General features: G+C 37.5%; 1 protein-coding gene across 2 annotated transcripts in view; it reads right to left on the bottom strand.

Moving 5' to 3' along the window:
* The window catches only part of LOC124353659 (ADP-ribosylation factor-like protein 4C), a 69,148-nt gene that overhangs the window by 13,961 nt on the left and 27,294 nt on the right, over positions 1-27,893 (bottom strand). Inside the window, exon 1 of one of the 2 annotated variants that reach the window (XM_046803603.1) lies at positions 8,143-8,175. The exons of the other annotated variant lie outside the window; for it this stretch is intronic. The gene's annotated coding sequence lies outside the window, so the exon portion shown is untranslated. Of the gene's footprint in view, positions 1-8,142; positions 8,176-27,893 lie in introns of those variants that run through there. 2 annotated transcript variants of the gene reach the window in all.

Raw genomic sequence — 27,893 nt, 5'->3', positions numbered from 1 at the left:
AATACTCCCAGCCTCAGCCCATCCACAGTTCCAGTACCTTAGCGTCAACTCATCCTGGTTTCAATACTCCCTAGCCTCAACCCATTCTCACCTCTAATAATCCTAGCCTCAACCCATTCTCACCTCCAATAATCCTAGCCTCAAGCCATGCTCACCTCCAATACTCCTAGCCTCAAACCCATTTTCAATTCCAGTACTCCTAACTTCAAACCATCTTCAGTTCCAATACATTTCTAATCAAGGCAGCTAATAAATTACGACGGTGCACAAAAGCTAGAAATTTCACAATTTGACTTTTATGTTTAATTTCGACTTCAAATTTATTACAATGGTTTTCATCACTATATGACCAAAGACTGTACATTGAACAAATATATCTAATTTTATAGCGGTATCAAACTGTCCTCAGAGACGACCTTGGGACGCGCAGATTTCCCGGAAACATTCGACAATGGCCCGGGCGAGAGCTGAGGTGACATCAACAACAATACAGGTGACGCGCAGGCGCGCAGCGAGGAGGTTATGTCGCGCGGGGAAAGTCGCGCAGGAATGCGCCGGCGCAGGACGTTCACCTGGGAGCGGCGCCTGCGCAGTGCAGGGAGTAACGGCAGAGCCCGGGCCCGGTCGACCCGCCAAACTGACGGTGTACTACAACTACGGGTATTACAGCTGACTGTAATAGCTCGGATTGAAGACGGCTATTACACCGGTGGATTGGACAAGGAGACCGGCGCGATCACAGTTATCCGAGCTATCTAGGTTAGATATTGCAGCACATCGGTAATTTTTACGGTGTCGCAGATTAGAATTATTACCAATTACCGGCTGTTACGCGTGAAAAGGTGAGGTGTAGTTTCTTTACTAGCCAAGATCAACAATCTCTCAGCAATTGTCTTTGATTATCATTGAAAATTATAACAACAACAGTTTCATGTGGATACCAAATTATTTAGTTCCGATTTTGGTATAGTATTGCTAAGCCATGGAAATCCAGCTACCAATGAGCAATCCTTAAATCTCAAAGTGAACAAGGACATTTCCACGGCTTAATTTTTAAAACATCCTAATCTCAAATCATTTCAAAATCTTATGTCACACGATCTAGACTTCATATCCAAGACTTCAGTAGTTGCACAACAGAAGTTTCCATCAGGGCCTGGCATTTTGAACTTAAAGATAATCACACGATAAGATTTGGTTTAGATGTATGCATGTAATTTAAGTTTACAATAAAGGCGTCCTACGAGACTTGATTTCTACTGGAATGCTTTGCACCTACAGACGTGCAGAAAGATGCTATAACAAACTCGAAGTCATCGATTCCGACCCAGATTTCACAGTCTGAGCTTGTCTTTACGCAATGGCAAACAGAGCGAAGCACTGTCACTATGGAATAGTGTGGTGAATCCAGTCATGGTCCAGTAGTCCGGGACTGAGCGGGACGTGACTGGCAGGGGCGTAATGAGAGAGGGCTCGGGGGGGGGGGGGGCATGAACCGACTCTCCCACACAAGCAAAGGGCTAGGGTTGGTACAACGTCTACACTCCCAAAAGAAACATGGCGTATATTTCAAGTCTCCTCTTGCTTTTCTATCTAAATTCGGATGCCATATTATCCGAAGCAATCCAAAAGCAAAGATCTCTATCAACCTCTCCATCCAGGGGCCCACCCATCTCGTATTAGTCACAACGAAGGAAGACGGACAACGACCATCAGTAGCTGGTGAAGTGTAGCAAACCAGAGCACCAAGTGATCAGGAACTGAAAAATGCAGGAAGAGAAAACAGAACTAGAGGTTTTAACGGTTTGGTGGATGCATGTTTTCTGAGCAAGTTAGTTGCGTTATTGGGGAGCTTCGATCTTCAGTATCGAAACGTAAGGACGTTCTGACTGCAGTGTTGCCTGGCATAGTAAAGTAAACTAATGTCTTATTTTACCAGGCGAAGTTAGAGCTAAGAAGCCCTCTCTAACACTTGTCATGGGGACTAAAGGCTTCCTGAACCACCACCAATGAATGGCCGGGCAGGCGGGCTGCTTGCAAAGACAGGATCGCTCAGCGATCACCCATCCAAGCAGCAGCCATGGTCGACGCTTGATTTGGTTATCTCGCGATAACCTCCGTACCCGGTACACTACGCAATTGAAATAACATGTATTTGGAGATTTGTGATGGAACTTTCTCCAACATTTACGGACACAACCAAAGGTGGGGCAGAAACATTTGAATCTCAAGTCTTCCAATGCTTGTGTCTTTAATAATCCAGTTTCGAAAATGACAAGTTTGTAATTTTTTTATGGTAACTAAAGGGTAACACGACCATGTCAAGAACAGCCGACCTATCACTGTAATCCAAAATGCGTGTTTTCCACAAAATAGAGTGCGGCTCTAATTACAAAATTATTAATTTAAAATGTTATCACATCAAATTACATTACTACATTTTGGATTTTGCCAAGATTGATACAGAGCTATATCGAGAAAATATTATGGGATAGAGCACTTTAACTTTAAGTGCTATATGTCTTTTAACAAATAAAATTTTATTAGATGAAACACCTGCTAAGAAAAAAGCGTACCAAAATATTCTCTAAAACCTCGGATATTAAAAACACCCCGTTATCCACATTTTGCTACGCCCCTGTTCTTCTCTCGTACACGTCAACTGTCTCTGAACAGCTGTAAACGGCTGTTATTGACATCCGCCCCTAGAAGGATATCCGATCCGACCACTGCCGCCATCAAAGCGGTCGACGCATGCGCACAGCCGCACGGCTGACTTTGATGGCGGCCATAACTCTTCCGCATAAACAGCCAGCTGATGGCTCAATCAATCCTTGACCTCTGCGATCAGCTGTTTGCGATGACGTCACGACACTTTCTGTTTATCTCATGGCGTCTATTTACAGAGAAACCCGATACCGGGAACTCTCGATAACTTAACCAATTATCTCGATTCTCCGTACAGGCGAGTCTTTGTATAATTAATTGGAAGGGTCTTCTATAGCAGTATTTTTGGATCTGGCGTCTGTCAAATGATAATTATCTTCATTATATGTCAGATTTCTCAGTGACCTTATCCAGCATAGTAGCTCATTGAAAAAGCAGACGAACCAGTACGAGTGGAGACGTAACGTAACGGCCATGCACTGCGAAAAGGAACAAAAAAAAAAAAACACTTCTAAAGTTAGATTTTGGAATCCTGAGGGAAGAAAGTCACTACTACTGGCCAATCAGTGGTGAAGTAGACAAAAATTGAGAGCAACCACATAGATGCCAGATAGAGAAGAAGGTGGAAGGCGATTGTTAGAGAAGATACCCTAATTGAGACATAGTACACGTAATAAAAGAAGAAGGTGGAAGGCGATTGTTAGAGAAGATACCCTAATTGAGACATAGTACACGTAATAAACACTATTCGTTTTAACTTATAAAGACTCTGGGCAATGCCAGCTAGAGGATGTAATTTCAATGAAGAAAACATGATGATGCATTTAAAAATTGTTACCACCGATGAACAGGGAAAATCAGATAAAAACACCTAACTTCTATCTATGCATTGGTGCCTAGAAGGGTAAACTTCAACTAGGCTCACAGCAGATTCAAAATGGAAATTTTTACAATATTTGAGATATCATGAACTCCAATATGAACTTTACAAAGCATCATTTTTTTACAAAGAAGACGTATCTTAGCTAGGCTGTTGTTTTTCTCTGTCTTCTTTTTATGTGAGTGTATTTTTATTTTTGTCAACGGGCCTTGTATGCCAAGTTGTGCTGTTTGTGTAGACCATGTTGAATTTAGACCATGTTGCAGACCCTAAAAAGGTTTACAACATATTTTAAAGACTTTTGAAAAAAAAAAAAAAAAAAAAAAAAAAAAAAAAAAAAACATAATGTTAGCTGATATTTTTCAAGGATCATTTTTAAATTAAGGAAAAAACTAGACCAACAGTTTTAAACAGTCTTTGGAGTGCTCAATAAATCCCAAAGCAATCCTAGTTCTTTACCACTTTTACTATTTAAATTCAAACTACATCCCTTCAACTTTTAGTTTAATAATAGCCTAACTCATTCCCGTCATGTTTTTGTTGGCTCGCGATCAGTTCTTGGAGATCAGTTACGGTTGATCCAGTAGATAAAGAAACCTGTTAATGATGCCGCCTGTTGTGAAACAATTGTTACGGCAAGTGAATAGAAGGGTCGGCGCTTGATACGTCACCTAAGGCCTTTCCTGGAACTGTTTGCTTGTTTTTGTTTTATTGTTGGTTAATAGTCTGAAATGCCATATTTATTTGTTCATGAACGAAATAACAGTTCTGTTTTAATTTGCATGGCGATTGTAACATGCGCCTTTACAGAAAACAATCAAAATTGCGCCACAAACACAATATGGTGTAATCATTGTGTTACCTTTGTTGATTTTATGACCAATAACCTTGAATCAGTTCTCCAGAACAACTCCCGAAACTGAGTGTCCAAATTGCCTTGAGGCCCAAGAATGGGAAAACACTGAGGCCTCACTTGAAACAAGCTGTGTGCGAGAGAAACGTGAGAAACTAAATATCCAAATATCCCGGAGGCCAGAGAATGTGATAACATAGACCATCCATATTATCACGTAGATGATCCATAAAAACATTATCTAAGTAGCTTTTTAAAAATAACACATACTTTTAAGTAGTGTTTGCAGTGTAACTAAATATTAAAATAGAGACTAACAACAATCTCGTGTAAAACAAAAATGCACCGCGGAATTTTCAGACCTTTATTTTGTCCAGTTAGATCATGGCCATTTACAACTTAAAAAGACACAGGTTTACACTACAACGACGAAGAGGTCACAGTACGCTTTGCCCATCCGATACACAATCGAACACTAGCGATTTAGGTTTTGTGCCAAATACCGATGGCACTCTTCCAAAGTCTGTTGTCATTTCAATAATTATTTATTTGCTAAAATTAAATTTCAGGAACTCGTCTTTAGTCAGATGCAAGAAATGTGTCACTTTTCCAAAGTATCGATACGTAATTTTGTCACTCAGCAATGGGGACCACGAAAATCAATGAATCAACTACCCTTACCTATCCAAAACCACAAGGGTGTTGAGACTGTGTAACCCTAAGATGAAAACATACCAAGGAACTCGAAATGTACCATGAAACTCGTGTGGCAGCAGGTTTTGTCCACCCCAACACCCAACGTAGGGCCCCACGCCATTGCCAGCGTGCGCAGCAGGTAAGAATAACTTCATTGTGCATGAGCTTGCAAGGGCAAATCATCTTCGGCTTCGCGACCTCAAGGCCAAATCTCCGCACATGATTAGCAGAGGAGAGTCTGCCGCCGGTTCATCACTATCATCAAATAACCAAACCGCGAACTAAGTATTATCAAGGTGTTAATTTTATAGCTGGGCACAAACAAGTTGACGAAATTGCACAGAATCGTGATGTTATTTCCTCGGAACATCTGAAAAATTATGTAAAATATATAAATAGTGTGATGGGAGGGGAACATTTTTAACTCTTACTCTGATCACAGGTACTTAAAAATTGGTGTTTACTTGTACATACTTAATAAATTACATTGTTCAATTGTTTTAAAATTCAAATAGCTATAACTACTGAATGAATCCACCTTTTGAAGTCCGGTTTGCGGCATTGTACTCTGCTAAGTAAGACCTTTAATTTGATACCAAACTTGACCTATGCTGCTATTTAAGAATTTTGCCTGACTCCTTGTGGACCGTCCCCCAAAGGGATTATCCGGTCGGTAATTGGGCAGATGTGTGCGTTACTATCACCAGTAAGCACGTGTGAACTTTGGTATTTCTTTCTATTGTGGTTCAAAAATTAAAAAAGAGGTTCCAGACTTAATTGACACCCTGTATACGTATAACGTAAAAAACCTTAAAAAAAATTTGTTAAGCTCTGCGAAAGCGAGATTTATTATGCATAATCTGTTATACCTACTTTTGGGATTAATGTAGTTATAATCTTTAAACTAATATAACTATTAGTTATGTCTGACTGATCGTCGTCTATCAAGTTACATCAACCATAAGACGATTATAGTGTGATATTGTATCACCTTCGGTACTTTACCATTTGAACACTGCCAGGACGTTGCTGACGATTTCTATCTCTGATTAAATCCCTTTCGTCTTCACGAAAAACCTACATTGTGTACTTACATAATAACAGTAGGCCCTCGACTCCCGAGTAAGAACGGGTCGTTATTTGTTCAAATCTTCTCCCCTAACACGGTGTACTTTATCGGATTCTTTAGTTGTATCTTTAATTCCTTCGGGTGCACCTAAAATTTCGGCCGTTCTTTATAAAAATATGTTGACATTATAAAAAACACATTTATTATGATTGCATTGTTACAGAGAGAATGTGTAGGTTTAAAAGACACGAAGTGATAGTTTCCACAAGAATTTAATACATACTAAAATAATTACTAATACAATTTTAGTGCGAGTCACAAAAAAGGAGACACACATGGAATATAAAACTACCGTCCTATAATATTTCTAGCAATTGCGTGTATAATTTTTATAATTATACCCGTCCTGGAACTTTGTGGACACCTTGTACACTAGATCCAAATTTCAGTCTGTAAGACAGGTTTTTTTTAAATTAAATTTTGTTTTGTTTTGTTCTTCAACATTCCAAGTCTAAACCAATCATCGTAAGACTAATATGTGTTTAAGAACTCAAATTATATAACGATAAAAAGAGTTTCCAATCAGGTTCTCTTCTGAATAACGAAGAAAACGTTTCTGAATTTAACTAGCTACCAAAATATTTAATAAAAACTACAGATCTTGTTGTGAGCTATTATTTACGACAATGTGTGGAGACATCGGGTGGAAAGACGTGAAAATATTTGGGGTCATTAGCACTACAGAGGGGGCCGTGCCGGACCAACACGTGTCGGAGGGCCATCTGGTCAGCGCTGGGGAGCCGCCCACTGGGAGCTGGGAGAGTGCACGTTGACATACATAACAGGCTGATGTCGGATCGCCACCGCTCTGATACTTCGTGTTAATGTAACAGTTGCGGTGGCCGGCTTCGTACCAGAAGGTTTTGGAACTTGAATTTGGCACAAGTGAAGTAGGTCGAAAGTTATACTTTTGGTCTTAAGTAACTCCAAAAAAAAGAAAGATGATGAAAATCCCCAAAATTCTTACTCTGACATTCTTCTCAGAATAATATCAAAAAAGAGGGATTATCTGAGTTGGGGTCTTCCTGCACCTCTCAAGGAAGGGAATTGGGAGTAAAGTACCTCAAAAGTGAAATGCACCAACAGAAGGACTAATACGACTTGATTTTTTCTATTTGCACCCGTAAAACGATAAGAGTGGAAGACTGCAATATGATATTATAACTTAAACAAGACGACTATTACGTTGTAGTTAATCAATACTTATAAAATGTAAAAAATATCACGATATTTTGATAACTTTAACTGTCATAAAGTTCAATCTCACAAAGTACACAATAATTTTAACAGAACGAATCTCAACACTGAACACAGAAACAAAAAGAATAAAACGGACAATATTTGTCCTTATATTTGCACCAATTGTTGAGTAATATAATATATTACTGCATATATATGCAAAACATTAGGCCAGAGAACAACGGCTAAAGCGGAGAAACTCTTATAAGGTGTTTTAAAAACCACATTTTTCTGGGATCTTCCAAATATGCAAGTAACAATACTTCAGAAAAGCCTGCTTTAAAATTCCAATATAACCGTAATCCCAGATGTAGATGTTAATAATCTGTTAAGAGTTTTTACTGCATATTATCAGCCTTTGTTTGTCTAACTTTCAAATTTACAGCACTGCACTCCGATTTCAATGCAACAACAAGTCCGCCTGTCATACTTCTCCATCATTTGAATTTAAAATCACTTCAATTCATTTGATATTCATGAGTCCAATGTCGAGCCCTAATGCTTTGTCCAATTAGGAAAAGAATACATTAAAATGTATCCTGCTTAATTCACTGAAGGGAATGGAAATTTGTATTCGTTATCGTTAAAGGCTTCCACGTTTTGTTTACAAAACTGGAAACCTTGTAGCGTACGACTAGAGATAAAATGATTATAGAAAATTTACAAAACTAGGTTTACCTTACAGTAACCAGCATTTTCTCCCACCTGAAACAACATGAATTATTATTACTAATTGCATTATCACTAATATTATCATTGTATTAACTGCAGTATACTATTATAATATCTGTTTATATATGTATATTAAAGGCACAGCACTTACTCACTCGTCGCTATTAATTCTGTAATTTCCAAACAGCTCAAAGAGTTGAAATTTAGCACACGTATGCCCAATGACTTGAATAGCAAAAGAAAAGTGTTTTATGAAAATAAAATGTCCAAGTGGATTGAAACGGCGTTGATTTACTAATTTATTTTTTCAAATTCATGATGTCTCAAAAAGATGAACGATGATTCTCATATGCTCATTAGAAAGAGTAAAGATTACTCATCAAGATCAGCAACTCTTAGGGTTTGAAACGTACTGGAACTCCTAGAAGATATATGCTGTTATTTTCCAACTTCCCTAAGAACTCGAAAGATAAGATTTGACAAATGTTTACAAAATGCTCTGAAAACCCCCTAATGGTTTCTCAGGAGAACCAAACACCCATAATGGATTGATATTGGGTTGCAACGGAAGTTGATTACAAAGGAAGGAGGTTGATGGTCTTTGACCGAAGTAAGTATTCCAGACCAACTATAAGTAAATATATATATATATATATATATATATATATATATATATATATATATATATATACATAAGGAAAAAGTAAGCGCTCTGTGGTGTAATGGTAGCACATTCACCCGGCAAGTCAGAGATCCGGGTTCGACTCCCGGCGGAGCAAGTACTTTTTGCGATTCAATGTTTATTGAAATTATATATATATATATATATATATATATATATATATATATATAAATTTCTTGATCGGGGGAACAAGGCAATCTCAGCTGTGGAGTAGGAAATATACTCTTCTTACGAGCTAAATCTGAAATTAAAGCCCAGTCAAAATTTTGCTTATCCTCACTTCCTCTTAACTATGAACACTAAAACTATGAACTATGAAATAAAAAGTACCTGATATATGCGAACTTCCATTTGAAAAATATCTTATATTATATTATAAAAGGAGTTCTCACAAAGAAAGGTACGGAACTCGATTTTGAAAATTCCGTTCGAAGCTAGATTGTAACTGCTAGTATTTAATAAATATCCTGTATTGGTTTCATATAACCTATGTGTATTAAACCTCCGAATTTCAAAGACTCTGTTTTTATTAATAAATATTTTCTGAAGAATATGTATTTACAATATTTTTAAGAAGGGGTTTTAAACAATGACTCCTTGATAGAATAGCTTCACTGCCGGTACGGAAACTCATCCGCCTCCTGTGAATGGAAAATAATACATACAATATTCATTGAATATTCTGTTTCATCCAGTATTTCTGAAATAGCGCGTTACAAATTAACCAGTTCTGCGCTTACTTCAGAGAATGTACGTGTACAGTGCAAGAGACTGTGTGAATGAGCAGAGATAGAGAGTAAGAGAAAGAGAGGGAAAATTGCGGCGCTCCAAGAAATGGAGAGACAGATGTACTAGGAAGGAGTGAGAGGGAAAGTAGGTTATCAGCGCTATTTATCGAGTAAACAATAACAACAAGTTTCGGGAGGTTGGAAACAACTGATTAGATAAAATTGGGCCAGCGACAAATCGAGGTACCAGGTATTCAAATTCATAGCGGTTCGGGCCAATTTTTCAGCCAGGAAACGAAATGAAAATAAAAGAGAAGAAAAAACATGTCACTCACTGAAGTTATACCCCATGTAATTATTGTTGGAATGACACATTTTATCTTACCCATTATTATCTGGGTCTGATAACGAAGTGGCCTAAATTACCTACTTTACACGCCTGTAATTCCCGTTGGTGATGGAAAAATTGCTTTTACATTTCCTGTATTCAGGGGCTACGATTCCCCATAAACAATATTTCCTAACCCAAAAATTAATTACACCAAAATAACCATAAAGACTCTCGTTACCTTACAAGTGATACCTATCATATTACAACATGCGTTCCATTAGATTAAATCCAATCCATTCCCACTCAGTGAACCGAGTCTGTTAACAATCTGCCCTGATTTCTCCCCGTAGCGAGACACTGTTAACTCTGCAATCAGACCATTATCGCGGACAATCAGATCCGCGGATAAGTGTCTTGTGTGCGGTTGGTAGCGGTAGGAGGGGGGAGGGGTGAATGAGTCTTGCCTTGCCCAATAAGGCGAGGTCAACATTGGCCAGGACAATGGCCAATTAATTGTCATTACCTGCTAATTGGCGAGGGGGCAATGGGTTCGGTTTTGCTCGGGTATTTCCGTCAGGTCGTTCAACTCCTCGGAGGCTACTTTCACCAGTTCAGGCGCTGTGCTATGATACTGATGAGGGAACGAATCTTCAATTCGAGGGAGGGCTTGTATAGCTCTAAATTGTGGGGAAGGGGGGGGGTCTAACCATGCTGAAAGGCAAGGGAAGTATGGAATAATCCACAGTAAACAAGAGTACTGGGATACGTTATACAAAAACATAAAACTCAATCTTTATTTTTGAAAAGCTAACAAATATTTTCTCACGTTAATTAATTAAATCTTAATTTTTTAATTAAGGTCTTAAAAATAGGTTGGTAGTTTAATGTTAAGTACTAAAAATTGTAAAATTACTATTAAAATTATTTCAACAGTTTAATGGTAGGCTGTAAAAAAATACATTTTTTGAAAAATAACCCATAAAGTTGAAAATTTCTAGAACTAACGATTTACCTACATATTGCAAAAGTAGAGCACATGTTTCCGGATGTTGGTTGGATCCAGAAGAAAATGTGGTCATCATTACGGACACCAAAAAGAATCGGAATAGTACTTCCGGGGGCAGAACCAGCTGGTACGTAATAATTCATTACCCACCTCCTGAACTAACTGCTACTTTGAAGATTTTGCCTGTCATTTTAATTTACAATTGTTATTGATACTTGTTACTTAAAAAGTTTACTCAGTCGCTTGCATTTGAATTTTTGTAATGTAGGCACTTATAAACTAATTGGTCCTAGTAAGGAAGACGTAGATCTTGCCGACATATGGCGAAGGTGCATGCGCGTGCGCGTGTGCGTGTACAAGACTACACACACTGTGGCATCTCCCGCAGGGATCTGGCATTGGTTCAACATTTACAGCTAACAACTATCACTAATACATACAAGTTCGATTTCCCCTCCTCCCATGGGGGATTTTCCTCCGAATGACGAATTTAATTTCAAAGTAAGGATTTTAGTATGACTCTAACAATATTTGTATACTTTAACAATAGGGCTATGGAGTGAAAATTTGAAAAAAAACTATTGATGAAACTCTACACATTTTCATAGGGGTTTCAGTTGTAGTTTGAGTTTTAAGAATATGTTAAAACGCCTTGCACAAGCCGGGAGCAACAAACAACTGATACCAATCAACTGTGACGTGTTTGGCGCTCCCAGCTTGTGCAAGCGTATCTTTAAAGTGGTCATGCTCGCTTAGGCGTTGACGGATTTCGTTGAAACAAGTATCGTTGGAATTAGAATAAAATTGTTGAAATAGTTGGTGTCTAGTAAATTTTTTATAACTATAATGGTATCTTTGTTATTTGAATATTTAAATAGGAAATGGCCTGGAAGGACATGGACTCCTAGGAAAAATGACATCATTTTAAAGGCATTATGAAAAGAAGAAGAATGGCGCATACTAGAAGTCTCTAATGTTACTCTACCAAATTTGGTAGGGATATTAAAGTTTGAATTGGTTTATAAAACCCCAACAATTCAAGTTACATTTAAAGTTATGCTAAGGCAGATAAAATATTAACTCACAAGTTACTTTTAAAAGCTACGATACCAAAACGTAATTATTACAAGAATGAACAAATATCAAAAACCGTAAATAAAGTACCATTTATGAGGTTTTTGTTTTATCTGACCGACGTACCGAAAATACCGGTGGCTACTTTTGCGAAGTTATCTCTTATTGGTTACCAACTACTATGAGACACATTCAGTCCAGTTACTGTCTTCTGGTAACCAATAAGAGATAATATGTTGGTAACTGTTGATATTGTTTTGGAGTTGAATGGTAGGGAGGACTCAATCTTAACTCCGTTTTATTTCATTTTTAATGTTTATTAACTTTTCACGAAACCTTCACTTCCAATACTTTCTCTGTGCATAGCCAAAATACACGGTGTAATTCTAATTTCATTGTAGGAAGATAAAATAAGAGGAGTTCAACAAAGAAAGTGTATCTATTTAGTGACAACACGTTCCCAATTTCAGAATTTTCTATTTTTAGATGATGAAAACGCGTTCAGAAACGCGTACACAAATAGCATATTGTAAATCCGTTTAGCCGCATGCTCCCAGATAACGAGGGATCAGCGTGACAAGTAATTAGCGACAAAGACGCGTTGGATTTAGCTGCAGCCGCGCGACGCGTCAGAACTCATACTGGGGTCTATTTCTGCCCGACTATTTCCGTGGGGTCGTCGGTCGACACACAGTCAGTGACAATGGCGACTGAACTGTTTGGGAAGCCCCACGTAGAGTTCCAGCCAAGTGTTTTACCCATGAATTCAGTGGCAACGCTAGGGAATCATAGAAAACAAAATTCGTCCGCATTTATTTTGTTGACATCCACATTGACTAATCATCCTTTCGAGGATTTTGAGTTTTAAACCATATGGTCTCACGCAAAGGTTCAAAGATGAAACTACCAAAGGCAGTAGGAACTACTTTATAAATTTCCTGTTGGACAACACTATCCTTTCTGTGGAATGGTGCCACAAGTATCTCACAATCCCTGACGTAAAGGTGCGTCCTCCTTTCCTGGAAGGATGGATGACCTTACCTGGAAATTCTTGACAATCAGCGACCCCAACAAAAGCAGATAAAGTAATCTGCGCGTCTGTGACAAATTCACCGATAACATCTTCAGCACTCTGCAACCAGTCAGCCCTACCCACATAGTCGCCCTCTCTCTTTCTCTCTCCTTCTCAGACGCCAACAAGCTCGCCTTGAAGGTAAGGTCGACTGACTCGTAATGCCTACCGGGGTATCGGCCGACAGTTGCTGAGCCGTGGGAAGACGTGGGAAGAGGACGTGGTGAGTCACCGCAGAGGAGAGGACATCAACTCTGCGATCTTCCACCACTTTCCCTGCCTCTCAATGGGCTAATCTGAAAATCTTATTCCTTTTGTTTGGTGGAGCAAAAAAGAGCGCACTTCTTAACAAGCATGCTCTGTTGTAGCTAAGAAGTCCTTGACTTAATGATGTCTTTACGCTGTGAAAGTAGTACCTCTACGGCCACGATGGGAATCGGAGTTTCATTACTTCCTTGTGCTTGTTCGAGCTTTCGTCAAGTAAGCAGGAGTTGCATTGAATCTATCTATTCGTTTATGACCTAGCGAATGGTTGATATTGCTGTGTTTACCTAAGTGGGAGACAAAACACAGCTAAAAATATTTTGTTAAGGGATTTCCTTTGAAATCAGTTTTATACTATACTATTATTGTCTTAAAACTAATAATTTTCAATAATAGTTTAACATTTACAGTGACTGTAATTTATAAATTGTACTAATGTTTCTAGAAACAATTATATTTAATTTTTTAAAAATGCTCACAAGGGTTTTTAAGCTGAAACATTTTTTTATAAAGAAAGTGATAACAAACACTATTATTTAAATAAATGAAAATAGAAAAGCGTCATTCACGGATTAAGTTCAAGTATGTCAAAACAAGGATAGGTAATATATCTGTTGCAGTATTGACTCAACTCCTTGTTCAACAGCGAAAGTGCTATTTCCTGTAAACGGCGACCTCCAATGTCGGCGATGAGGCCAATTCGTAGAACCCGAGAAAGTAGAATATTCTTGCAGATTTTCCGAAGCCCTAGTTTATGACTAACTGCCTGTTTTACACCGTACCTGACGTCCACAGTTCAGCAAGGTACCTAGGGGCTCATTATAAGACCCGAAACGTTTGAAAGCCTAAATACTGAGAATTTTGCCTAGTCAGGCGTCCCCTAAGAGCTTTTTACGTTCTACCTGTAGAGAGACAGTTGAAGGTTGGGGGGGTTCTATTGAAGAAATGAGTTTTCCGTGACTTTTGTTGATGGTGCAGGCACCATCCAAGTTGGTATAATGCCATGCTAATGTCTTCACCCATTCCCATGAGTTGTCCACTACCTGAAGAATATCTTTTCTCTAACCTGGAGATCTCTTAACTCCATGTTAGAGTAACCAATGTTGCAACGCGAATTTAGAGACGACCCTGAAGTGAGTTGGATAACGAGAGAAACATTAAGCAATTTGAGGTAACGTGTGATATTACTGCCACAACGTTGGCCCGCCCCGAGTCAATATTGACACAGATAAACAGGCGCCTGGGCACCGGTGACCTTGACCGACCCAACTAAGCACACACCGCACAGACGGTACTTATTGACCCTGGAGTTACTCGACCTTATTCAGTAAAACGGTTCAGTTGTTTATCTGCTATCTTTTCTCCTAGAGAAAAAGTGTTTCCTTCCTGCAGGATACATAATTGTTTGTTGAACGGCCGCGTACCATTATACAATATGCTCTGACTCTGATGTAAGATACCTGAATCATGATCATCAAAATATTGAATACCTACGTCTGAACAACTGAAAATCAACGCTCGACTGAATGTCCTGGTTAATTCTGAAACCTTCCAAGGACATTTTTTCACATTTTCTTAAGCCACTATCAAGAGAACCTTTTGTTTTAGCAAGGTTTGGCAATTTACAAAGTTCTTGTCAGATCAATAACATCAGCACTTTTCAGAAAATCTCAATTATCACGATTTTTTGTGCCTTTTCACACCTGAAAACAACGCTCAACAGACTCCCCTGGTTATTGTTTTAGCAAGGTTCGGTATTTACACCACTATTTTCAGATAAAAAACATTACCACCTTCCAGAAAACCTTAATCCTCATAACCTTTTTGTGCCTTTTCACAACTAAAAAAAAACACTCAACAGACTCTCCTAGTTAATTCCAAAACCTTTCCTAGGACATTTTTAGGCATTTTCTCAAGCTACTATCAAGAGAACCTTTTCTTTTAGCAAGGTTTGGCAATAAACAGCGTTCTGAATCAACTGAAATCAACGCTCAACAGAACCTCCTGGTTAATTCTGAAACCATTGCAAGGACATTTTTCCACATTTCCTCAAGACACTATCAAGAGAACTTTTTGTTTTAGCAATGTTCGGCAATTTATACTATTCTAGTCAAATCAATAACATTAGCATCTTTCAAAAAATCTTAATCCTCACAACCTTTTTGTGCCTTTTCACAACTGAAATCAACGCTCAACAGAATCTCCTGGTTAATTCTGAACCCATTTCAAGGACATTTTCAAAAATTTTACAAGCCACTATCCAGAGAACCTTTTGTTTTTTTAGCAAAGTTCGGCAATTTACACCGTTTTTGTCGGATCAAATACATTAGCACCTTTCAGAAAATCTTAATTCTCATCATATTTTTGTCCCTTTTCATATGATTTTGCAAGAAGAATTCATAAGAAATCGATAATTACTGTACAAAGAGATGCTTAAAATCTATATAAAAGGAATTCTTCAAACGTCCAGAATGGGTTTAGGAAAAAAGATGAATTTTCATGAATTCAATGGAAATTCATGAAACATTGTGTAACTAATATAAAGTTTTCTCTTGGACGTTTTAAGACAGATTTGCAAACTGTAGATCCTTGGAGATTAAAATAAGCATTTCCTTTAATTATCTGCACATGTTTGAGTGCAAAAACGATTTTCCAGTTTGGCTCACAGAAACAATTTTAAGGCCTGAAAGTACTCCAGCATTAATTAGTATTCCTACTAACATATGTCTCTAGTTCAAGTGTGCAACGTTATTGTAACTAGGGCGATGTGGAACTAAACCCAGCATTTGCATAAGTAGCTATTGCTGATCTGTGATAAAAACCAGCTCAGCCTGTATTCCACTTGATAGCCGCTATAATCCAGTAACTCGAGACTTGCTAACCCTATTAAAGTTGCAATGCTGTCTTGTTCAATCCAGCGCATTACTAGTAAGCAGGTACTTGCATAATTGTCACTTGATATCTTCGACAGCTGATGGCAAGATACGCGTTTTGCTCACTAATGTATATTCTGTAACGATTTTTGTATGCCGATGTTGATTATTATCAAAGAGACCCAAAAAGCAAAGTTTACTATGGCTTTAACCTTTCGAGCGTCCCTCATCAACAGTTTTACGACTCGTACCTTCACTATACGTCACCATCAAACATTTTAACGATAAATATCCATCTCTTTAAATCTGGAAGCTAATACCGGTCAAATCCCATTATAACCTATACCACTCGAACGCCCATGAGTTTTTCTCTATGTTAAGTGGTCTTTGGATTTCTCGTAGTGTGTAACGAACATTTGTCTACATCGTTTTCATCAGCTGTTGATTCCAACTTATGCATTGTTTGTTGTTGCTCAGATATGAACGTGTGAATTTCGCTATTTACAGTCTATTTTGTGCTTGTTTTCTTTACAATTCGTTGTTATATAATTACTAAAAATGGTATTATTGTATGTAAATATTGTTTATGATTTTCATAAAAGATAATCACTATTTTGACTTTCCTATGTATGTAAATATTATGAATTCCTAAAACAAACTTACAGCAATGTATATTTCTGTGATCATGGTAAAATTTGCTACTAGTAGGCTATTCTAAATGTTGTATTGCTGCTATAATTGGTATAATATAAGGTAAGAACACTGTTTATCAATGTGTTATATAACTACCGCAGGTAGGAGGAACAAATTTCAATCAAGTTTGCAATCTTTAATAAAAATATCTAAAAAGTTTTTATTAATATAAACTGTTCAACATTATACAATTCTCTTATACAAGTCTTCAGAACAAAATTTCTTACAATTTGGCTATTCTGAATTTGAAATATATATGTATTATTTTAAACACAAGTGCATACCCTTTGCAAATTGTGTTTTTCTTGTTTTTTAATAATTATTTTACTTCTAAAATAAGAAATTTGTTTTTATAACTTCAAAATTACACAGTCGGAAAGAACAGGTCACTGCAAAAAAGTGGTATATGACAGTTTATATATAAGTTACTGTTTAGATTTATTATAAATTGTACAAGGAGAGCCTGCAAAACCTAACAAAACGAGTATGCATTTCACAAAATATGATGTACGCTTGGGGGGTTAATTCAGCGCATTACAAGTAAGCAGGTACTTTGTCACTAAGCTTTTTGCTCACTAATATTAATGCCGATGATGATTATTTAAAGAGATCCAAAAGGCAAAGTTTGCTATGGCATCAAGTGTATTAGAAATTTTCAATTCATCCCTAACACCTGGATAACATCTTCCCTCACGGGAAAAACAAATTTGAATTGAATCGCCAATTTAGAGACCTTTCCAAAAGTGAGCAGTGTGTTGGAATGGAATTCTACAGAGCGTGTCCAGTATTGATTTTGCTGGAGCCAAGGAAAGGCAACAACGGCTGTATCATTGTCTGAAACCTTTTCAAAGCCAGGAGAGAACCCTTCCACCGCGGCAGGTAAGTGGGTCCGACCAAGGGCACAAAAACCAGCAGGTGACTGAAGCTCGGGTTTCCATTGAGGCCCGCAGGTTGCCGCTCCTCGGCTCGTCTGGCAGGAGAGAGCGTCGTGCTACTTTTTGTCCTGCCGCAGACTTCCTCGAGCCGACGCACTGGTCCATCGACACACTTCCACACCAGTCATCGATGGGCTTGGCACCTGAGACGGTGACGTAACCCGTGCACCTTTGTCTTCACAAGAGGTTCCAGATGGAAAACAAAATTTTGGGAATTTTTTGAAGGAAAGCAATTACATTTCTGGGTGGTCTTGCTAACAGATAGTTTAAGGACGTGTTCTATAAATTAATAAATTCTGTAAAACTAAAATTCTCTAAATTTATATCGTAGCGTAGGATTTGAAGATTTGCCGCGCGTGGGCTATCCACAATTTGCCTCCCCCTCCCCACCAACCGTGTAGGCTTACTTACCTTGGTACCGCGGTGGGTCGACGCGACGTCGGCGGCAGCGAGGCGGCCACGCTAAGCTTGTAATAAAACTCAAATAAAATAGGTTGAATTTTATCGAAGTTACGCTTCTTATAATTGCAATTATTGTTTGGAACAGCGACGGCGCATGGCACATGGTGGTTGGTACCGCGGATCAGATAGTGTGGGGGGATGGCAATTAATTTTCTTCAAAGATTTTTAACTTTTGAAATAATTTATTTTTTACCAAACTTTGCCGGCCCCTGAATTTTGAAGCCCTGGTAGCTTCCCAAAATCTCCATCATGCCCTTTGGCGATGGACAAAATGTTGTTGCAGGAAGCAAATAACCTAAATCCTAAAAAAAGATTTTTGCTACGAAATAGTTTTTAAAAATCAAGCCTCATTCTATCTGTCTAGTGGATCCCTTGAGAAATAATAAAAAAGCAACGGCCTCAGATCTAAAGTCCTAAACCTTAAGCCTCATGTTAGTCAGTAGTCAGGTATACGACCCCACTTCTTGAGGAATTGTTTGAATAGGCTGTAAAAGAATGTTTGTTGCATCTTATTCACACCAACTCAATCTTGTCTGTACATGATTTGAACAATTTAACACACACATCTAAATATCTTTTTCACTAAAACAGTCGACCAGATTGCATGGTACAGTCTGTAAAATTAAGTTCGGGCTCAGACATATACTGTAGTTTTATAACAGAATTTGTACTTTTTTAGCATACAATCGAAATCAAGCGCCTTTTATTGACTATATTGTTTTCCGCGCTTAACAATAGGCCAAGGTACGATTACACCACACAACGAGTAACAGGTTTCGCTGAGGTCGCATGCTCAATTTCAATTCTATAGCTCACTTCATTCTCCAGCAGTCCTGCAGACCATAGCAGAAAGACAATCCTATGAAAAAGAAAGTTAATACGAAAATGACGCACCACAAAACCCATTGTTCATTGTTGAAATGAAGTTTCATGAACATTTTAAAGCCTACATATGTTGCCACATGATACATTCAGTGTTTAAATAATAAAATGCTACACACCAACACACTATAAAATTATGTATGTGTCGGGATAAATAGACCACATTAATGTGTCACATGTTTGAATCTCTTATGGGTGTATTGATTTTGTTTACAAATTTATTTATTCTGCTATTTTCTCCTTGCCATAAAGATTACCCTTTAAACCAATGTAAAAGTATTTGCTGACGCTCAGCCAAATTCCATGGATTAACCAACAATTTTAAGTTTTAAGTCTATAGGTCAGTTCGATTTCGAGAAATCGTGCGGACAGACAGACAGACAGACAGAAATGAAATTGTCCATCCCCACGAGTGGCAGGCTTCGCTAAAGCTCAGCCACTAAGTATTATTTTGAGATGTATTAATCTATTTACAAAACAATACGAGCATTGGCAGTTCAGCTAGCAGAATTTCATAATTCGATTAATACAAAAAAGAACAAATGAAAAAGTACTTTACAATTTGCAGTACACGCAAAACTCTTCATCAATCTCCACAGTTTCTTGTCGGATTTCTAGACAGGTACGTCAATGACTGTACGTACGTTACTCTAGAGTACTATTATGTGCTGTACAGGCTGATCAATCATTTGAAGGCCACGCGAGACCAATATCGTGAAGGTTAAGGATTTATTTTCAACCTTAACGTTTCACTTTCATTTTTTTACGTTTTGTAAATGTACCCATATAATTTCGCGTTCATCAGAAAAACTGACGTTCATATAAATGTTCCGTTTACGACAAAATTGAGAATTTGAAAACACCTCCTTATAGGCAACACGTATTGTTCAATGTATTGGACAAACAATATTTACATTCACATCCTCTATTAACTCTGAGAAATGCGCATTTTTATCGGTATCACCCGGTACATACTCGTATATCATTATTTTGTGTGCAGTCCCGTTATTAGTCAAGGTCAACTGATACTCAGGAGTTAATTACAAACACTAATATACCTATAGTTCAATGGACGGATATAATTATTTAGATATGCCTCATTATATAGACTCGTGTTTTGCTTTAACCAATTTGTTCCTAATCAGTAAGTAAGATAATTTAATCAAATTTATGCTGTGGTAAGTGGCATTATTGATTGATATTTGAATTAGCAACCCTGTTTACTTCGATTGCCACCATGCAATTGTCACTGTGTTTTAATATTTAGCCACAACAAACTTTTATGACATGTATGAGATCCAAACTTAGATATAGTAAACAAAATAGCACTTTGTTATAATTTTTTTAATAATAGTAAATCAAACTAATGTAAAGGGCTCTTTCATCGAGTGTAAGTTATCGGAACAAATATTTAACCGCAAGTCTTCCATTTTTCTTGTGATAAGATATTTAATAATTTGTTATCTAAAAATCAGACAACTTAGGATTTATATGCGCATTAAACTCCCAGTTTACACACAGTGTTCTCAAGTTTAGGATAAATGTTTAAAACAGCAAAGGGGCAGACGACAAACAAACACACATGAAACCCCATTTTTGACAACGTAACGTTATTCTTTTCTTTGCCAAAGTGTGAACTTTATTATTTTAGTGTTGATTTCAATGTAAATCCACATCGGTAGAAAAAGGAGAATTTTATTGGAAATCTGGAGGGAATACTCACGGCTGGAGAAATAACGAGTCTGGAAGCAATGGTCCGTTGGTGGCGATCCAACCGCAGTTTGTCGCTCCGCCGAATCCAGCTTTGTGGAATTTACCGACGTGAAATCTCGTTCCGACGTATTTACTCGTCGGGGTGCTGATTTGCGTTTGAGAAGTGGAAGCAGTTTCGGAAATAATCATAACAACAAAATATACGTTTACAAAAGTCGATGTTTTTAACGAAAAACCATCCTGTGTTTTGAATTATATCTATAACAAGAAAAAATAGGATAGATCTGATTCAATCATCCGGTTCGCAACAGCAACTACCGACTTTGCGAATGGTTATTCGATCATTTCGTAGTTCTTTATTCCGAGGCTAGTCTCAGATAATTATTTGCAAAAATTCCAAGCCCAAACTTATTTACTGATTCAAGATAACCTCTTCAGCAACAATCGATTTAAAAACAAATTGCTTTAACACAAATTAAATAAACACAAATAACCGGTAGTAAAACAATCGGTTATATTATACAGTTATCGAATTTACACCAATCACAACATTCCATCGCTCACACAACAATCAATAGAGGAATCGATAATGCAGGCTGTACTTAAGACAATCGATTAGATGCGCCATTACCGTCGGGATTGTACAATGCACTGATATTCGTTCGGTATGACAATCGATTCTAGCTGTTTTGGAGGTTAACTTTTCAACTAAAAACGACGTCTTACATAATCATTGTCACACAATTCTTAAAATAAAATGACCTATATTATGAGCCCCAAGTAGGTAAATAATGACATGGCTTCAATCGAACCTTTTGTCACAGACATATGATCGATTCAAAAGTCATAACAACTCATTGACACCGAATGCTAACTCAAGTATCGATAACGGATGACAAACTAAAGCATTAACACAGAGTTATACAGTTATTGACAAAAACATTGACAACGGATGACAAATTAACGCATTGTCACACATGACGTATGTATTGACAGACACACTGACGAACGGTGACCAAAGCATTGATAACGGATGAAAATAGTTAAGCATTTGCAACAAATTATAAACTTGTTGACGAGCAAATAGCCAATAGAGGCGTACTAACATATCGACAACAAATGACAAACATACGTACAACTGATGTCAACTGATAACGGGTAAAGAAATAGATGAAAACGTATGGAAGGCAAATGTACGACTGAACACGTTTATAGTACTAGGACTTTTACGAAGAGCATTGTCAGTCAGGTGTTCATTTAACTGCCAAATCTTATTACTTCATTTACAATTCATAAAGTTCTTATATGAGGCTAGTAAAACGTAAATGTGAGATTTTTCCCAAAGAGCGTGTTTTGAGCGCGTGATATACAGTCGTCTGAACATCTGCGGCGGAAAAGATAAATCTTCCTTCTTTTCATCCCAAAATTAGTGGGTGCTTCCATCTCCTACGACCCACCCGCCACCACCAATGCGGGCTCATATCCCCGGCGTCTCATTATATCCAGACACCTTTTTGCTTTTTTAATTCCCTTTCAAACTCGCTTTTTATTTAGCCTCGCTTGGGTGAACAGACCATTTATTACGTTTTTGTGCATTAAAATGAACCTCTCGCCTGGGACCCGTTTAGGTTTTTGTTGGCTTATAAAAAAGTCTTGCAGATTTTCTCACCACTACGAAAACAAAGGCACTCAACCTTTTCAACGGTAATGGAAGTTGTTGTAATGAAAGAAAACACGGTAAGTAAATAAGAAAGAGGACAACTATATATTGAAATGAATGTAGACTTTATAATATGTCCTATTATGCTGTAAAAATAACAGTGTAGGGTGAACTGCAACTTAATACGCTGTTCAATTAAATTCTTAAATTGTATTTTTCCTTGTGAAAATAATAAATTTAAACTCAATATTATCGCGTAAACCTATAATTCACATAGACTCCTCCGATTCAAGTAACATTTCCAAAGCGTTAAAATAAATATCTAAAGTTAATCGTATAAACAAGATAAAATTAACGGGAGCTACTTTTTACTCAGCATCTCCATTGTAAATTTCACTGCGAGAATTAACTGAAGACTAATTAGCAAAATACGCTTTGATGGCGTTTCGTTGCTAATTGGAGACCGGAGACGAGAGGGACTCAAGCCTTAAGGGCATCTGATCTGTTGCATGTCACAGCTGCTCTTTATAACGTCTACAGTATTGTTCTTTAAGGGTTTTTCTTCACAGTGCACAAAATTAAAACAAAAACACCTATCATGGTTGAACTATTTGAATTGTTCTTTGATATCATAAAGGGGCACAGTTACACTTTTATTGAAAACTACAGCACAATCTCGTTTATCCGGATCGGCTGAATCTCGTTTATCCGGATAGACTAAATTTCGTTTTATCCGGATCGGCTGAATCTCGTTTATCCGGATAGACTAAATTTCGTTTAACCGGATCGGTTTGGAAAGAGTATAAAAAATTATAATTAGACATATTTATTTAAGGCATATAAATCTCGATGGAATATAACCGAATAGAACCGAATATACGCCCTACTTATTAAAATTCGATTGCGATTTCATTGCAACGAGTAAAATATGCAATGCAGTAGAGGTGTCGTATAACAAGGCAATTTGAGTTACAACATACGAAGAATTGGTTCACCTTATCACACCGTATTCTCGCCATGACGTAGGTTCACATCCAGGTCAAGAAGCGGAAAAGAAGGCGGCGGTATTAGAAGAACTTTCAGGATTCATAGGACCTTTTATAGATACAATTAGACGGTTAGCACAAAATATTTTCACTATATGTTGCATTAAAAATATTAAAGTGAGGTTAAAAATGTAAAAAAAACTCCTTTAAATTACAATAACCCCTGATCCTTTCAAAGATATACGTACGTTATCGTAGCACATTTATTTTTTTCAAAATATTTTTCGTAAAACTAAAATGTCTTAAAAATTACTCCATTTTGTTTGGTATAAATAAGCTACTACTATATTCATACCATGCTAATATAATATCTGCAGTCGAAATAAGTCAGAACTTACAAAAACTAGTAACGGTTTAACAAATTGTAAGCGATCATATGGCACATGTGTATGCTGCCTGGATGAAACGCAAATAGGATTCCAGTTGCAACCGATACGACCGTGTAGCGCACATAAGATAGTTAGTGTACGTTGACATCCTATTGTGGGCTGGAAAGCTGAAATGTGTCCGACCCGGCCGAAGCCCAACAACAACGCTATTGGTCTGTAGATCTCCAATACTGCATGAAAACGCAAATAGGATTCCATTTGCAACCGATACGACCGTGTAGCGCACATAAGATAGTTAGTGTACGTTGACATCCTATTGTGGGCTAGAAAGCTGAAGTGTGTCCGACCCGGCCGAAGCCCAACAACAACGCTATTGGTCTGTAGATCTCCAATACTGCATGAAACGCAAATAGGATTCCATTTGCAACCGATACGACCGTGTAGCGCACATAAGATAGATAGTGTACGTTGACATCCTATTGTGGGCTGGAAAGCTGAAATGTGTCCGACCCGGCCGAAGCCCAACAACAACGCTATTGGTCTGTAGATCTCCAATACTGCATGAAACGCAAATAGGATTCCATTTGCAACCGATACGACCGTGTAGCGCACATAAGATAGTTAGTGTACGTTGACATCCTATTGTGGGCTGGAAAGCTGAAATGTGTCCGACCCGGCCGAAGCCCAACAACAACGCTATTGGTCTGTAGATCTCCAATACTGCATGAAACGCAAATAGGATTCCATTTGCAACCGATACGACCGTGTAGCGCACATAAGATAGTTAGTGTACGTTGACATCCTATTGTGGGCTAGAAAGCTGAAGTGTGTCCGACCCGGCCGAAGCCCAACAACAACGCTATTGGTCTGTAGATCTCCAATACTGCATGGAACCCACAAACGTAATTGTCTTACTGAAATCCAATAATCCGCAGACCACAGCGTGGGCGGACTCCGGGTGTTATCCGGGTTTAATTTACATACCTGGTTCCCTGTACAAACATTCATCATTGCAGAGGCATTAGGCTTCAACAGTTGAAGCATTTGCTTTGTGTAAGACATTCGTCTTATCGCTTAATCTTGCAATGCTTTAATATTATTATTAGGCAACGCTAAATTATATGTTGTATGGTAGCAAGGTTAACCCCAGCAGGGATCACTTCTGGCTGGTTTATACCTACCAGTTGAACCCACCACTGGGCACAGCAAAAACCGATGTGCCACTTCAATCTGGGCAACCTTATGGATGTCCAGTAGCGGCACATCACTAACCGCAAATGTTGAGATTCTGGGGTTCATGGGCAATTCGATAGGTCTAGTCTACTGTGGAAGATGACTGTTGGAGTTGGTGGGGTTTGTTCCCTTACCTCAGAGGCTTCTTGTTAACCTCAACAAGGGTGTGCCACCCCCTGCCTACTTTGACTGGAGAGGCTGGTTCAGAGCTGGCCTCCCCTTCATTCCGTGACTTTGAGATGTAGTGCCCTAATTCTTCCTCATGGATCTCAATAGGAGGCGGCCTCTACTCCCTAACCTTACCCATCCTGAATATCCTATCACTCTGGAAGCAGCGCAAAGGTTCTTACAGAACTAAGTCAGTGCAATTTATAAGCTTTTTGTCCTAAGAAAAAAAAAAAAAAAAAAAAAAAAAAAAAGGTTGCAAGGTTCCAATTGGAAAAAATTATCCAAACAGTTTTTGTTAGTCAATCGCTGACTATATGAGCAACTGGGTACCATAAACTCTTGGGAGGACGAATCCAAGAATTGTATGCAGATGGTTAAATACAATAATTATGGATATTCTATAATATTAAATTCCCTGTACTTTAGTAGCAAAGCATTATTGTTCGGCAACTCTTATATTTAAAAATTTCGGATAACGGATAACATAATCTCGGTAAATTGGGAGTTAACTGAAAATCCACTATTACGTCAACTCACATAAAGTGGAAATTATTAAATTTACTTTTTTGAATAAAAGCTTTAGAGAATTAAGTCAGGAAAATAGCGAACAAGTCTTTCGTTTGAGCTAATACGTCCCAAATTCGAACTAAAATACTAATAGAAGATAAGTTACAATCTAGAAATAAATGTGCTTTAAAATTACAACACACTAAAGAGTTTTGTACATACTGATAATGCTCATATTCGGACTAAAATACTTAGAGAAGGCAAATTACAGTCTAGAAATAAATGTGCTTTCAAATTATAATCCAGAACAAAAGTCTTGCGTTCATGCTAATAAGGCTCATACTTTACTAAAATAATTACAAAAGACAAGTTACAATGTAGAAATAAATGTGCTTTAAATTACAACCCACTAAAGAGTTTTGTACATACTGATAATGCTCATATTCGGACTAATATACTTAGAGAAGGCAAATTACAGTCTAGAAATAAATGTGCTTTCAAATTATAATCCAGAACAAAAGTCTTGCGTTCATGCTAATAAGGCTCATACTTTACTAAAATAATTACAAAAGACAAGTTACAATGTAGAAATAAATGTGCTTTAAATTACAACCCACTAAAGAGTTTTGTACATACTGATAATGCTCATATTCGGACTAATATACTTAGAGAAGGCAAATTACAGTCTAGAAATAAATGTGCTTTCAAATTATAATCCAGAACAAAAGTCTTGCGTTCATGCTAATAAGGTTCATACTTTACTAAAATAATTAGAAAAGACAAGTTACAATGAATAAATAAATGAGCTTTAAAATTACAACCCACTAAAGAGTTTTGTACATACTAATAATGCTCATATTCGAACTAATACACTTAGAGAAGGCAAAAGTTATTACAACCTAGATAACCAAAATTTAACTTAATTTCTATTGACAAATTATACCAAATTATAACTATAAATGAATCCAAATAATTCAATTTAACCGGTACAATTTTAAACCATCTAAATAAAATCAATGCTGACAAACATTTTACAAAACCTCTATTTTTAGACAGTCGGCCTTCAACAGACCAAATCGTGCCGTGAATAGCTAAGAGGACACTCGACAAGTAATTATTAAAAATAAATAACCAGCCTCAATCCCACTCACAACAAATAAGCATCAATTAAACTCCCCCGGTCGTGGATTGATGAAAGCTGTTCAATTTATGCAGACGGCGGCGTAGGCTGTGTACAAATTGGTCTGTTAATGGAGCAAGTCTATAAACCGGAGCTTTAGAAACCAATATCAGTTCATTGTCGTATCAACTAATTCATGAACCGATCTGTGCATCATAAAGCTCTGAAAATTATTCTGATCATTTAAAATTTGTCACAATTTAAAAATTTGTAATTACTGTAATTCGCCTTCACTACATTCATTGTTAGAAGTTTATTTTTGACGATGGAAGGATTGTGAAAGAAACAGGATTTTTCCGGACATTTGCCATCGCTCAGTGAAACAAAAAATCAGTAACACTACGTTTCGAGATCTGCAATCTGATCTCTTCTTCAGATAAATAACTAACCAAATACATAATACATAACCAACCACCTATGACTCTAGGTGGTATTCGTTGTGTATAGTTTTTTTATTAAGTGCATGTTTTAGAGTTAGTGAAGTTGACACACATGTTGGTTTTGATTCCTGACAGGCGTGTCAGAACGCTTTGGTATGATTTGTTTTTCTTAACCTAGTTTGTAATTATATATTAGGTTAGTTATTTACCTGAAGAAGAGATTAGATTGCAGATCTCGAAACGTAGTGTTACTGTTACTGATTTTTTGTTTCATTGAACAAAGGCAAATGTCCGAGAAAAATTGCTGTTTCCTTCACTACATTCATGTGCAAAGTCCTACTATACAATTTTTTGTCTATGAACCGAATAAATGGACAGTACTAAAACATGAATGGATGACTTCTAATGGGCATGAAAATATTGCCAAGGTATGGGTGAAGAACGACTGGCGGAAGATGGTGGATGATCTTTCCAAGAAAAGACGGAATGGAAAATTAATGCCACTCAGTTTTAACCATCCCACAAAATATCCCTTGTTC

The sequence above is a fragment of the Homalodisca vitripennis genome, chromosome 2, assembly GCF_021130785.1.
Source record: "Homalodisca vitripennis isolate AUS2020 chromosome 2, UT_GWSS_2.1, whole genome shotgun sequence".
In the NCBI taxonomy this organism is placed as follows: Eukaryota; Metazoa; Arthropoda; class Insecta; order Hemiptera; family Cicadellidae; genus Homalodisca; species Homalodisca vitripennis.
The sequence above is the reverse complement of the archived record's forward strand: the minus strand, read 5'-3'. Positions and strand labels throughout refer to the sequence as shown.